Source organism: Saccopteryx leptura, chromosome 1 (assembly GCF_036850995.1).
Source record: "Saccopteryx leptura isolate mSacLep1 chromosome 1, mSacLep1_pri_phased_curated, whole genome shotgun sequence".
Classification (NCBI taxonomy): domain Eukaryota; kingdom Metazoa; phylum Chordata; class Mammalia; order Chiroptera; family Emballonuridae; genus Saccopteryx; species Saccopteryx leptura.
This window is the reverse complement of record NC_089503.1, coordinates 93,345,304-93,359,846: the sequence shown is the minus strand read 5'-3', so window position 1 is coordinate 93,359,846 and position 14,543 is coordinate 93,345,304. Positions and strand designations below refer to the sequence as shown.

The following is a 14,543-nucleotide window of genomic DNA, read 5'->3' as shown; positions in this document are numbered from 1 at the left end:
AGACCAGGGGTCCCCAAACTATGGCCCGCGGGCCTCATGTGGCCCCGAGGCCACTTATCCAGCCCCCCACCGCACTTCTGGAAGGGGCACCTCTTTCATTGGTGGTCAGTGAGAGGAGCATAGTTTCCATTGAAATACTGGTCAGTTTGTTGATTTAAATTTACTTGTTCTTTATTTTAACTATTGTATTTGTTCCTGTTTTGTTTTTTTTACTTTAAAATAAGATATGTGCAGTGTGCATAGGGATTTGTTCATAGTTTTTTTTATAGTCTGGCCCTCCAACGGTCTGAGGGACAGTGAACTGGCCCCCTGTGAAAAAAGTTTGGGGACCCCTGCTCTAGGCCCTTGCAATGCTATGCCAGTATTTGCTTGGGGATCTTGGATCATGCTGAATAATATAATAATGTGATTTAGGGAGCAGAGTGGGGGCTGGCCAATCCAGAAACATCAGCAATGGTGAATTAGGTTGGGGGCTTTGGGTCAACCAACCTGGAGACCAAGATGACCCATGTGAGCAATCAGTCAATCATGCCTACATGACGAAGTCCCTCTAAAAGTGCTGGACACCAAAGGTTGGGTGAGCTTCTGTGGCTGACAGTACTCTACATGCACTGTCACACATTGAGACAAGGAGAGAAATGAGACCCAACTACATGGGAGAGAGCAAGGGAAGTTCTGTGTTCAAATACTCCTGGACCCTGCCCTATATATCCACTTCCTTTGGCTCATCTTAATCTTGCTTTTCCTTGTAATATACCATAACCATGAGCAGAGCAGCTTTCAGTAAGATCTATGGGTTTTTCTAATGAATTATGAAACCTCATGCTAGTTTTGAGAGCACCTCAAATATGCAGCTGGTGTCATAAGTGAGAGTGGTCTTGTATGTGGAGAATATGGCCTTTATATGTTTGCCCTAAACTCCTCATAGAAAGTATATTTAAAATTTACACAAACTCTGAAAACTGAGACCAAAAAATAAAAAAACCTCCCCAAACAACAACAAAAAACAAACCCATACAGAAAGATACCTATTTCATTTCATAATGCTAAGTAAACACTGATACCAAACTGGTGAGAAGAGCTGGAAATGCTAAACCAATCTAACTACAGAACACAGAAGCAATCATCTTAAATAAATAGTAAATTAAACAAGTGGAACATCAACAGAATGATACCTCATAATCATGCATGACTTATCCCAAGAATGTGAAAGTGATTCAATAATTAAAAAAAATCTATTCATTACATTATTAAAAAGAGAAAAAGAGTGACTCCCATATGTGTTATCATCAGTACTGTTCCTTTTGAAGTTAGATATGGCCACGTGACTTGTTTTTGCCAATAAATCCGAACAAAAATCATTAATTTTCTAATATACCAGTATCACATATCCCTAAGAAACCCACTATTGTTTTTACTATATGACTGTTGATAAGTTGTTCACTTGTATCAGATAAGTTCATGTACTGACTGCATGGAATCTGCAAACTGCTTGAAATCATTACCCAGAAGCAGCTTTGAACATTCAGTCTGACAAGAACCTAAGTGAGAATCAGCTAGGATGGTGGTTGGTTATACATACAGATTTCTAAAACCTACCTCAGACCTGCTGGATCAGAATCTCTTGAGGTGAGTTTAGAATTTGCAAGTTTAGCAAATTCATGATAAAAGTATATGAAAATGTTAAGAGGATTTATGACTCAAAAAGGTTAGGAACCACTAACTAATATTAAGTTCTGTGAAAGCAAGTGATGCTTCTTACATCAACAAATATTTTTGATCCTAAAGGTTACTATACTGTCACGCTCTAGGTACCTATTTTTACCATACAGTATGTTTATTATAAGGACCACAGAAGATAACTCTCTCAAAATTTAGCACAGGAGCCTGAACAGGCATTGGCACAGTGGATAGTGTTGGACTGGGATGTGGAAGGACCCAGGTTCGAGACCCCGAGGTCGCCAGCTTGAGTGCGGGCTCATCTGGTTTGAGCAAAGCTCACCAGCTTGGACCCAAGGTTGCTGGCTCGAGCAAGGGATTACTCGGTCTGCTGTGGCCCCACGATCAAGGCACATATGAGAAAGCAATCAATGAACAGCTAAGGTGCCACAACAAAAAACTGATGATTGATGCTTCTCATCTCTCTCCGCTCCTGTCTGTCTATCCCTCTCTCTGACTCTCTCTCTGTCACTGTAAAAAAAAAAAAAAAAAAAAATGTAAAAAAACAATTTAGCACAGGACTAGCTGTGCTTTCCCCTGAACAAGTATACTTGTCACAAAAATTAGAAGATATTTCAAAATGAATATGAAATGATTTAAAAAAGCATTTGATTTTTAATTAAACAAGAACATCCGAAAAGCAAACAACAAATCAAAGAAAGTTGTTCAATTATGCAAGTGAGATGCAAAACCAACTTTTATTTCACTGGTGAAATGCAGTATACAAAAGGCTAAAAGTTCTCGAGTATTTGCACATCCCCTTATCCTCTAATTTTTGTGAGTAGTTTAGTTTGTTCTTACCTTATGGACTTAATCAGGGAATGAAAAATTCAATGAGATTTGTGATCCTATGGCATACAAGTTGTGTACTAATCTTTCCCTACTGTTATTATTTTCCTATAACCCTCATTTCTTCATTTATTCTTCCTCTGAGGAAGGGATATACAAACAAATATGAAACAACAAACATAACATACAAATCTTTTCTTGACTCTGACATGGAGAATCATAATTTCCTCTTATTAAAAGATCACTTTTTAATGTCAATTAAGTCTATTTCCATAAACAATTTTGGCACTTTATAAAATTATATAAATCCTTCAATTAAAAATCAAAAAGGTACAGAACACTAGAGTAAACAGGTATTTGAGATAAATACTGGTTAGGCTCTGAAATCTATCAGCTATGGCAAAATACCTTTTGGTTCCAAACACCTTTTGTTACGCCTATTTGATGAAACATATAAGATTAACTACAGAAACATTTTCTCCTAAAGGACAGAATTTAATAAGTAAATGTTTTCTATTAAGCTTTTATTATAGATTCCAAAAATGATAATCAAACTAGTTCTTTGACCTATTTGCTGTTAAACTGAAGAGTATATTATATCATAACTAGGCAGCAGGATATCAGACCTACAATCTGCAATTCACTAATTAATCTACAATTAAGGGAAGGGACCTTCAAATTATGAACCATGATTTATGAATGTTTCCAATGGTTAACTGAAGGCTGCTTCATCTCTATTAATGTATCACAATGTGTCTTCTGCTTTAATTCTTTCACTATTACTCAGAATAGCAATTACATTACTACACAGAACTCACCAATTACCAGTAAGTCTAGCATTATCCCACCCACTGGCTCTTTTTCAACAGAGCTGTTCATTTGCCATAAACCTGCCTCTATACCATTCACTCCTATGGCACAACTAATTCCTTACAGCAGTGGGCCCCAACCCCAATCCCAGGGCCGCGGACCGGTACCGGTCCGTGGGCCATTTGGTACCGGTCCACAGAGAAAGAATAAATAACTTACATTATTTCCGTTTTATTTACATTTAAGTCTGAACGATGTTTTATTTTTTTAAAATGACCAGATTCCCTCTGTTACATCCGTCTAAGACTCACTCTTGACGCTTGTCTTGGTCATGTGATACATTTATCCATCCCACCCTGAAGGCTGGTCCGTGAAAATATTTTCTGACATTAAACCGGTCTGTGGTCAAAAAAAAGGTTGGGGACCACTGCTTTACAGGCACTCTTCTCACACAAATGGGCCATGGGGAAGCCAATGAGAGATGGACATGGAAGATATGTAGGGAAAAAGTATGTAGGCAGAGGAAACAGCCATTGTAAAGACCTTAATCCAAACATAGAATATTTGATGTACTCAGGGTAGAAAAAAGCAAGGACAGAGGAAAGTGCAGATGAGGTCAATAGAACAACAGAGGGCTGGATCTGGCAGGGCCTTAAAAGACATAAAGACTTTGGTTTTAATATAAGATGAGGAAGAATTAAAAAAATTTGAGCAAGAAGTGATATTATCTTATTTCTATTCTATTGTATTTTATTTTTAAAATCATTTTTATTTTTCAATTCAAGTTGACATACATTATTAGTTTTAGGTCTGCATCTCAGTGATCAGACATTACATAACTTACTAAGCGATATAAATCTCCCACCTGACACCATATAAAGTTAGACCATATTTCCTATGCTATAATTTACCTTCCCATGACTATTTTGCAAAAACCAGTTTATATTTCTTAATCCTATCACCTTTTTCACCCATTCCCTCCCAACACTCCTCCCATCTGGCAACCATCAAAATGTTCTACAGTGTGTCCGTAAAGTCATGGTGCACTTTTGACCGGTCACAGGAAAGCAACAAAAGATGACAGAAATGTGAAATCTGCACCAAATAAAAGGTAAACTCTCTCAGTTTCATACCTATTCAGTGCAGTTCGATGTGGGCTCACGCACAGATACTTTAGGGCTCCTTAGGTAGCTATCCCGTATAGCCTCTACGGACTCGTCACTGACTGATGGCCTACCAGAACGGGGTTTCTCCACCAAACTGCTGGTTTCCTTCAACTGCTTATCCCACCAGGTAATGTTATTCCGATGTAGTGGCACTTTGTTATAAACGCACCAATATTCACATTGCACTTTTGTCATGGATTCGAATTCAGCAAGACACAGAACACACTGGACTTTCCTCTGTACCGTCCACATCTTGACTGACATGGCCGTGGGCCACTCCGCTGTATACACGGTGTTACGTCATCATCTGCGCATGCGCACATGCTGCCACATCATCCTACAGAAACTGGAAGGGTTTTCCTTTTATTTGGTGCAGATTTCACATTTCTATCATCTTTTGTTGCTTTCCTGTGACCGGTCAAAAGTGCACCATGCCTTTACGGACACACTGTATAAGTCTGTTTCTGTTTTGCTTGTTTATTTTTTAGATTCAATTGTTGACAGATGCGTATTTATTACCATTTTATTGTTCATATTTTTAATCTTTTTCCTTTTCTTCCTAAAGACACATGCCATTTCATAATACTGGTTTGGTGGTGATGAACTGCTCAGCTTTTTTTTTTATCTGTCCTTCAATTCTAAGTGATAGTTATGCTAGGCAGTATAATGTTGGTTGTAGGTCCTTATCTTTCAGCACTTTCAATATTTCTTGCCAACCACTCTGGCCTGCAAAGTTTCTAATGAGAAATCAGCTGACAGTATTATGGGAGCTCGCTTATAGGTAACTAACAACTTTTCTCTTGCTGCTTTAAAGGTTCTCTCCGTCTTGAACCTTTGGTGTTTTAATATGCTGGGTCCCGGTGTAGGCTTCTTTGGGTTCATCTTGTTTGGGACTCTCTAGAGTTGTTTTTATTTTAATTTTTTAGATTTTATTTATTGACTTTAGAGAGAGGAGAGAGAGAAAAAGGAGAGAGGAGCAGGAAGCATCAACTTATAGTTGCTTCCAGTATGTGCCTTGACTAAGCAAGCCCAGGGTTTTGAATCGAAAACCTCAGCATTACAGGTCGGTGCTTTATCCACTGCACCACCACAGGTCAGGCTGGACTTATGTGTTTATTACTTCACTGGATTTGGGAAGTTTTCTGTCATTATTTTTTCAAATAAGTTTTCAATTGCTCTCTCTCTTCTCCTTCCAGCACCCTCATGATGTGAATGTTAGTATGCTTGAAGTTGTCCCAGAGGCTCTTATACTACCCTCATTTTGGGGGGATTCTTTTTTTTTTTTCTTTTTTGCTGTTCTGACAGGGATTTTTTGCTTCCTTATATTCCAAATCACTGATTTGATTCTCTGCTTCATCTACTGTAAATTCCCTGTAAATTATTCTACATTTCAGTTAGCGTATCCTTCACTTCTGGCTAGTCTTTTTGTATGCTGTTGATATTCACTAAGTTTACTGAGCATGCTTAGAACCAGTGTTTTGAACTCTTCAACCAGTGAATTGCTTGTCTCCACTTTGTTCAGCTCTTTTTCTGGTGTTTTGTTCTGTTCTTTCATTTGGGATGTGTTTGTCTCCTCACTTTGGCAGCCTCCCTGTGTTTGTTTCTATGTGCTAGAGCTACTATCATATGTTTCCAGGGTTGGTAGAGTGGCCTGATATAGTAGGTGTTCTGTAGGGTCCAGTGGCACGACCTCCCTGATCACCCAAGCTGGGCACTCGAGATGCACCCCCTGTGTGAGCTGTGTGCACCCTCCTCTTGTAGTGGAGCCTTGATTGCTGTTGGAACATCAATGGGAAAGATTTACCCCAGGCTAATCAGCTGCACCTAGCAGCTGCAGGTTGCAACCACTGACCATCACGGAGGGTCAGATGTGAAGGGGCACACCCAACAGAGCAGCACTTACCTCAGCAGTGCTCTGGTGACTACTGAGTCTGCCCTTGAGTGTGTCACTTGTGGAGGTGGTTGGGTGGTGATAACTTAGATATAATCTGAAGCTGTCCACTAGGTGCGCTGGCTCTGGGGCCTCCTGGGATGTGCAGGCTAAAGTCAAATGCTGTCTGAGTCTGCGCAGGGGTCACCTGCAGATTGCTGCTAATTGTGCTGGGCTTAGAGGTACCCAGGTGAGGCCAAGCTGCAAACCAACATTGGCTGCTGCTAGTGCCAGGCCTGGGGCCACTTTGTGAGAGGTAGGGAGCATGCTGAGGCCTGATGCTGCTTGTTGGCGAGATTTTAGGAAAATCTGAAGCCTGAACCACAAAAAGTCATTCGTATGGAAAAGATACTAGAACAATTTGGGTGGGCCTGAAAATTGGATGGGGCAGGGCAAAGAGTGTGAGCCAGGTTGGTGTAGTCTCAGATATGGCACCCACCTGCCAACTCTGTTGAGGGAGGACTCATCAAACGAATAATAGCCTTTGTCAGCACTTCTGTCCAGGAGAAAGCTGCCCCTCAAGCTCTCATACTGATGCCAGACAAATCAGTTCCTTGCCATATACATCTGGTGCCTTTAGATCTGCTGCCCCAGTGCTAGAGCTCCAAGGGAGTGAGTCAAAGCAAGCTGATGTGTGGGCCCTTTAAAAGGAACTGTCTGGGACTCCAGCATCCTTCCATCACTCTCAGCCTCAATCTTCACTGGTTTTTACAACCAGAAATTATGGGGACTTCTCTTCCTGGCACTGGAACCCTGGGCTGGAGGGGTCTGGTGTGGGGTTGGGAGCCCTCACTCCTACAGGGAGACCTGTGCAGTCAAAATATCCCTCCCAATTTTTACCTGTCACACATGACTGTGGGACTTGTCCTGTCCATATCTCTGCCCCTCCTACTAGTCTCAATGTGGCTTCTTCTTTAATTCTCTAGTCACAGAACTTCTGTTCAGCCAGATTTCAGGCAGTTCTGAATAATGGTTGTTCTGTAGTTTACTTGTAATTTAGATGTGGAGGAGCCAAGTACCTTGTTTACCTATGCAGCCATCTTGACCAAAAGGCCCTGCTTTACATTTTAAAATCACCCTGATTGCTGTGTTGAAAAGATATCACAAGGGTCAAGGTTTAAAGTTTGGTGTTGGAAGAGGCAAGGTGAAAGATGATAATGACTTGGACCAAGGGCACTGTACTAGCAACAGAGGTAGTGAGTAGTAGTTCTTTGTTTTAAAGGTGTCACTAATAGGATTTCCTGACAGTATGCAAGTGAGATGAGAGAAAGGATTAAAGCATGTCTCTAATAAATGTAATCCATACATCAGGACCCAGAATATGGAGACCACACAAGGGGTCCAGCCCACATCAAAAACTAAACCTAAGTCAACTTGCACAACTGGGAAATGCCTCACTGTCAAGAAAACCGAACACTAATCACAATCCCCCAACTCAGCTTTAGCCATCTAACCTTTACTAACAAAACAGGCCCTCTTACCTTACAAAAAAAATCCCTGACTTTCTAGACCAGGGCTAGTCAACCTTTTTATACCTACTGCCCACTTTTGTATCTCTGTTAGTAGTAAAATTTTATAACCACCCACCGGTTCCAAAGTAATGGTGATTTATAAAGTAGGGAAGTAACTTTATAAAATTTATAAAGCAGAGTTACAGCAAGTTATAGCATATAATAATAATTACTTACCAAGTACTTTATGTCAGATTTTCGCTGTTTGGCAGAATAAATCTTTATAAAACAACTTACTATAGTTAAATTTTTTTATTTATACTTTGGTTGCTCCGCTACCGCCCACCATGAAAGCTGGAACGCCCACTAGTGGGCGGTAGGGACCAGGTTGACTACCACTGTTCTAGACAGTCATGACCTGTCTCCACACTGTCTATTCTAATACTGTGCAAAACTCGCTCTTGCCCAAAAGCCCTCAGGAAGAATGCTCCACTGCTTGTTAGGCACTGTGCTCACCCAATTTGTGAATTATTTTCCCTCAAATAAAAGACATTAAACCAGTTACTAAATTGTTTTAGTTTTGTGATTTGATATGTCCAAGAAGTGTGGCATTACCATTAACTGGAATGGAAAAAACTGTAGATGTAACAGGATTAAGAAGGAAAGCTCAGGAATTTGGTATCAGACATGTTACATTTGATATACCTATTAAACAGTCATTTAAAGACATTAAATAGGCAATTTTATAAGTAAATCTAAAATTTAAAAGAAAGGTCTAATCAGGAAATAAAAATCTGAAAGTCATCACAGTACAGACAGGTTGTAAAACTTGTTTCTGGATGAGATTACTACGGGAGTGAATATAAGTGGAGAATAAAACCCTGAGTCCTTAGGGATCCAACATTAAGAAACAGATATCCTGACTGGTGGTGGTGCAGTGGATAGAACATTGACTTGGAACACTGAGGTCCCAGGTTCAAAACCCCAAGGTCGTGGCTTGAGCACAAGCTCATCCAGCTTGAGCACAGGGTCGCTGGCTTGAGCAAGGAGTCACTGGCTCAGCTTGAGACCCGGGTCAAGGCACATATGAGAAGTAATCAGTAAACAACTAAAAAGTGATGCAACTACGAGTTGTTGCTTCTCATCTCTCTCCCCTCCTGTCTCTCTATCTCATTCCCCCCCCCCAAAAAAAAAAGATGGAACAAAGTTTTGTATACTGATGGTTTTGTTCTGTGACATAAAATTGATGATATAGGAGAAAAAGAGAAAATTGTCATAGAATTTAAATTGTCCTGGGAGGAAGTAGGAAATGAAATCTAATGCACAGGTGGAGGAATTGGCTATATGCTAACAGGGGAAGGCAAAGTATGTACATGTAGATGTTGGTAATAAACAGACACTGGTTAGGGAGGATAAATGTAGTACCATGCTGCCCTGGCCAGTTGGCTCAGCAGTAGAGCGTCGGCCCACCGTGTGAAAGTCCCAGGTTCAATTCCTGGTCAGGGCACACAGAAGTGCGCATCTACTTCTCCACCCCTCCCCCTTTCCTTTTTCTCTGTCTCTCCCTTCCCCTCCCACAGCCAAGGCTCCACTGGAGGAAAGTTGGCCGGGGCATTGAGCATGGCTCCATGGCCTTCGCCTCAGGTGCTAGAATGGCTCTGGTTGCAATGGAGCAATGCCCAGATGGGCAAAGCATTGCTCCCTTGTGGGCATGCCGGGTGGATCCCGGAGGGGCGCATGCAGGAGTCTGTCTCTCTGCCTCCCTGCTTCTCACTTCAGAAAAATACCAAAAAAAAAAAAAAAGTACCATGCTGAGTTTTTTTAATTGCTTCAATTTCTCAGTTATGTGGAATTAAGGAAAACGCTTGGGAAATGGGAGAAAGGGGTACTGAAATTTTGAGAGAAAAGATGTGAAACAGACATCTAGGAAAGTGGAAGAATAAATTACTATGTAAGTATAGTGTGACTGGGCTCAATTACAGTCTGTGGTCATGAATTTAAAGTGAAAAATAGTATGATCAAGTCTCTTTCTTTTGCAACATTCAACTACACGGGTGCTGGCAATGAAAATGAAGAAAATGGCCTGACCAGGCGGTGGCGCACTTGTCGCCTGTTTTATGTGCCTTAACTGGGCAAGCCCAGGGTTTCGAACCAGTCACCTCAGCATTCCAGGCAGACGCTCCATCCACTGAGCAGCTATCCAGAGTAATAGGTACATCTATTTTTTAATTATTAAAGAATTCAGAGCTTAAGAAATATAAAGCAAGTTTTATATCTATACTACATACTAAGAATGTTGTAATAGCTTCTTTTCTTCCATCCCTTCATCCCTCTTCCCTGAATAATACAGTCCAAAAGCCACATAATCTCACCATATGAGAAGGAAATTATAAATATAGAAAAAGAAAATGACAGAATTCAATTTATTAGAATTGGAGGAATTGGGGTAACTCATTGGCTTCAATAATACAGATATGGAAATAAGTATGGGCGCGGGGCGCGGGTGTGTGTGTGTGTGTGTGTGTGTGTATGTGCATGCGTGCATATCCACTGAGAGGGCCTGAAGGAGGGATAGCTCAATAGACATTAGCATACCTAGCATCCAGATTTTGATTCCTCAATATCCTATTCCACGAAAAGTCTCCTTAGAGAACATTTAATTCCAGGGTTGGGGCAGGGATGATCCTGGAACACATTTTTGTGCCAGCAAGTAAGAAAGTATTCAATCTAAGCAAAAATAAATGGCAGTAACAATTTTTAACACATTAAATAATTCTTTGGATGGTGGAAGAATAATAGCCATTGGCTACTGACATTATTATATTTAATTTCTAGTAAGATAATCTATAAATTAATTGAAGGAAAAATTGAAAGGGAATATAACAGAAAGCTACTGCAATAGTTCACATGGGCACTAAATGAAAACTGAAGCAACGAAACAGAAAGAAAAGATGATCAGGAAGCAGACTTTACAAGAATAAAATTATGACTTAGCAACTTGCCAAATGCGTGACCTTGAGTAATTACTTAAACTTTCTGTGCTCCAGCTTCATCTGTATATACAATAAGTACGTATTTGAAAGGGTTGTTGTAAGGATATACAAGTAAAGTGTTCAGAAAAGTGGTTGACATAAATAAAAATATAGTGTTAGCTATCATTATTATGATATTAGAACCACTACTGCTTCTACTTGTCCTACAATTATAGGATTTGGTGATCAATTAGATGAGGGAATGATCGTCTTTTGTTGAAAAGACTCAACAAAAGCAGTATTAGGGCCCTAAGCTCTCAAATGACTAGTATAGTCTTCCTCATCACCAGTACTCTCCAATAAAACTCAATATACAAAGGATACGAAATTCTAAAATACAAACATTCAAAGGTTTTCTTTAAAAAGTATGAAATATAACCTTCCCACACAACATGTTTTTCTGTGGGGGTAAGGTATCCTAAACATGTGCTTGTTCTCCTATTTCATAATACAACAGGGTCCTTAATTTCTGACTTGAACGAATGGCTGGTGGAATTAGCACACACACAGGCGATCAGTGAACAACTAAAGTGAAGCAACTATGAGTTGGTACTTCTTGTCACTGCCCCCACCTCCGTCTCTTCTCTATAAAATCAATAAATCTTTTTTAAAAAATAGTATAAATAACTGAACTCAAATTTATTTAGATATCAGATATTTGAACTACCCATGGAATTGTAAAGGAAACTATTTGAAGAGAAATAAAAAGAAATCCTCTTTTATACCACAAATATAACATGTACAAAATGTGTTGGCCTCTATTAACCCAGAGTAACCAAATGCTATATATTTGTAATGAAAGTAGTAGAATGATTAAACAAAAGAATAATAATATGAGAAAGTTTTAAAAATTCCATCCTTCTATAACCTCCATTTCAAGCATTCTAGTTTGATTACCCTCTCCTGCCTTTGTATCTCACTCTAATGCTCTTATTCCAATACTCTTAACTCTCCTAGAGCCTCCAACTCATTGGTTCTGACACTTTATTGTTCTGTGTGTTAGATTTGTGGGTTTTTATCTTTCATCAACTTAGGAAACATTTGGCTTATTTCTTCAAATGGCAAAAGAAATGCCAGGGGAGAAATACATTTGAGTTGGATGGTTTAGGAGAAGAGGTGAGTTCAGTTTTGGAAATATTCTCAGATAAAAACAAATGTTGAACTCTTGGCCTTCATTTCTTTTCTGTGTTCTCCCTTTATTTAAATAAAAGTTTATTTACTACTAAATTGGCTTGCTTAATGTCTCCCTCACAGGGCTGAGCGGAAAAATCACTGTCAGTTTCTCAGAAACAAAAAGAGATGGAAGAAAATAAACAAAGGTTCAGCATCCTTTCCCTGCTCTGATCAGTATTCAAAAAAAATCAGAGTGTCTGAATATAACATGTTGGTTACCCAGACCCAAATAAAATATATGCAGCTTTAACAGAAAAGTATTCCCTAATGAAAGAATCAGTTTTGAAACAGATTGACAGTAAAATCTCACAATCTCTTATCTATAGCCATGGCTGTTTAAAAATTAAAAAAAGAAAAAATGCATTAGGAAGAAAGTAAATACAGAAAAAGTTTAACCTTTTGTAATGTGTTTGGAGTGTGGGGACATGTTTTATAGACCAGTAATGAAAGATGATACACAGAATTCTAGAATATATTACTTTAAAAAATCTGTACACATCCCATTGAAATTTAAGAGTGCTTTTTCAAACAATGAGTTCATCTACAACAATTCCATTTTATTTAATCACAAGAAAAAAGTAGACATATAATTGCTTATACTATTAGGTATCATGTTAAAAAATAGAAATGCTTAAATAAACACATAAAAGTAAATTAACAGAGAAGTCCACTGGCTTACAAAATGTTTTAAAAGTAACACAATCATTTTTAAATGACTCACTTACTTGAAACAAAAATATAAATACTGACCTATTGGTTTTCCTGAAAACATCTGGAAATCCTATAAAATATATGGAACAAGTCATACCTTATCAAATACTAGGTGCAATATTATAAGTACAATATTTTATAATGATGTCAAATGTTGCCTTTAAGAGAAAACAATGTAGCTATTATCACTGTCCATCATCTTGCTACATCTTCATGATGACAAAAGTGAAAGAAGAGTTATAGCAAAAGGACAAGTGGAAGGCAAAATAAGAAATAAAAACATCTACACAATTAACAGCAATTTTTTTCTAGCATTTGGATTTTTTTCATGTGCATAATATTTTGACCACAAAACACGTTTAGTTGTTTCAAGATTTGTATTTGGCCCTGGCTGGATGGCTCAGCTGGTTAGAGCATTATCCCCAAGCACAGAGGTTACTGGTTCAGTCCCTAGTCAGGGCACAAAAAGGAACAAATTGATGTTTGTCTCTCTTTCCCTCCCTTCCTTTCTCTCTAAAATCAATAAAAAATAAACATTAAAAAAATTTTGTATTTGTTCTCTCTTTGAAGTTCCTAATCTATTGATTATGGATTATATCCAATGCTGACATTCTAATAAGTTATAAAGAATCCAATTTGTATATTTTAAGTCTCATATAAACTATGAGGTTAGCTATTTGAATATGTGGGTTCCCATAGTATTTATAAGCCACTAGTGCGCTCAGTTATGTGATTTTAAAACCACATTTGCAATCCCCTTTGACCAAAGGAACCACCAACTACAGAATACATTTGAATACTGGCAATTCTACATTCTAGCCACACCGCCCTTTTAAAGGTGTTCCTCAAATATGCCAAGCTCACCACCGCACTTCAAGACCTTCACCTAAAATGCAGATTATTTTTTTTAAAGTTTTTACTTTTATTAATTTTTAGAGAGGAGAGAGAATGAGAGAGAGAGAGAGAAGGGGGAGGGAGGAGCAGGAAGCATCAACTCCCATATGTGCCTTGACCAGGCAAGCCCAAGGTTCCGAACCGGCGACCTCAGCATTCCAGGTTGACGCTTCATCCACTGCGCCACCACAGGTCAGGCTAAAATGCAGATTATTCAGGCCTCAGTCTCCATGTCACTTTAAAGAGAACTACCTACACAATCTAAATAATGCCCTTCTCCCTTTCTTCTATGCATATCCAAATTCAAGGTCTTGAGCTGGTAGGAAAATTGCTTTGATTTGCTGAGATTGATGAGACTAAAATTTTAATTCAGACTAAATAGTACTTTCAATTTTTTTTTTTTTACAGAGACAGAGAGAGAGTCAGAGAGAGGGATAGACAGGGACAGACAGACAGGAACGGAGAGAGATGAGAAGCATCAATCATTAGTTTTTCCTTGCGACACCCTAGTTGTTCATTGATTGCTTTCTCATATGTGCCTTGACCATGGGCCTTCAGCAGACCGAGTAACCCCTTGCTCAAGCCAGCGACCTTGGGTCCAAGCTGGTGAGCTTTACTTAAACCAGATGAGTCCGCACTCAAGCTGGGGACCTCGGGGTCTTGAACCTGGGTCCTCTGCATCCTAGTCCTATGCTCTATCCACTGCACCACTGCCTGGTCAGGCCTAAACAGTACTTTTATTTTTTTTTTATTTTTTTATTTTTTAAAAAATATTTTATTTATTGATTTTTTAGAGAGAGAGGAGTGAGAGAGAGAGAAGGGGGAGGAGCAGGAAGCATCAACTCCCATATGTGCCTTGACCAGGCAA

General features: G+C 39.1%; 1 protein-coding gene across 2 annotated transcripts in view; it reads right to left on the bottom strand.

Moving 5' to 3' along the window:
* The window catches only part of CUL5 (cullin 5), a 95,705-nt gene that overhangs the window by 70,371 nt on the left and 10,791 nt on the right, over positions 1-14,543 (bottom strand). The gene's annotated exons all lie outside the window — the stretch shown is intronic.